Consider the following 1326-nt stretch of genomic DNA (forward strand, 5'->3'; position numbering starts at 1 on the left):
CTCCTCTCGGCGCATCCCGGCGGGTACCCGGGTGCGGGTGTGTTTGCTCTAAAGCCTCAACCGGGCTCCCGGCCGTGAATTTCATTTTAATCGCAGCGCCAAGAAAAGTGCCGGCACCCAGGACGGCTGGGGAGTGTAAAAGCCTTTCTGCCTTGCAGGTGGCGGGAAGGCAGAGAGGATTTGGGGTCAGACGGAAGAGGGGATGCTCTGTGAAATGGAAGCAAGGATTCTTAGTGCTCCCTCAAAATATTCCCCATAGCTGAAGACCTTGCCTTCCCTTGAATGCTCTGTAAACAGCAAGAGGGTTAGTGGTGAGCTCCGAGTCTCTGGTTCGGATCTACCTGGAACCCACGATTGTTAAAGTCGGAAATAGGGGAAATCGGGCTGTGAATGTGCGGAGGGGAGACCCTTCCACCTCAGCAGCGTTCATCGTGTTCTAAAGTGAAGCGGCAGAAGCCCTAGAATAAGCCCGGCGCTGGAAGCTTCCCGCCAGCCGCTCTTGAATTGGTCCTCCACTCACTCAGAGCTGGTCTGTGCCTACCTGACTCTTGACTTCAGCTCTCTGAAGTCCTTGTGTGGTTTCAACACTGTACTCGCAACTGTGTCCCCGCAGAGCCCTCCTGCTCGCCGTCCCCACCCCAGCCTCAAGCCGTCCTTCGCCCTATTGATTTGCGCTATAGCCAAACAGGGCGAAAAGACGAGAATTGCATTCGACAGATGCTGCTCACTCGTGAATAACAGGTTCAGCGCATACGGTATCTCTCGCCATTATCCTGTAAGTTAATATTGAGTAGCAATAGCTGTCTAAATATCAAAATCTATTTATGGGGGATGCAGAGCCATGACCTCTCCATCTGACCTTCAGGATCCGCAGGCTGGAAAACAGGGAAAAGGAGAAAAAAAAAAAAAAGGAGGAAAAGCCCAGGATTACGATGGAGATTTGTGCGTGGAGGAGCTGGGCTGGGCTGCCTTTGTTCCGAAATCCTGAGGGGGACTTGAACCTTTAGGACGGCACCGGCCCGGCGGTCCCGGGGAGGAGCGGCTCTGTCCGACTTCTCTGTGTCCCCGCCGCGGTCGCGGTGTTGCTTCGTCCATTTCTGCCCATCTGCAAAAGTTGTTTTTTTTTTCACATTATAAAAAAAAAAAAGACGGGAAAAGGCAAAACAGCGCCGTTGACTAAGCAGCAGGTCTCAGCGCGAGCTGGGGGAGCTCAGCAGAGTGCAGACCCGGTGCTTGGGAAATTATAATTGGGGGTATTTTCTTATTTTGCCGCTCGCTGCCTCCCCAGCGCAAATGGGGGGTGCGCGGAGGGAAGGGGGGCTGGGG

This window comes from Pygoscelis adeliae, unplaced genomic scaffold, assembly GCF_000699105.1.
Source record: "Pygoscelis adeliae isolate BGI_AS28 unplaced genomic scaffold, ASM69910v1 Scaffold96, whole genome shotgun sequence".
NCBI lineage: Eukaryota > Metazoa > Chordata > Aves > Sphenisciformes > Spheniscidae > Pygoscelis > Pygoscelis adeliae.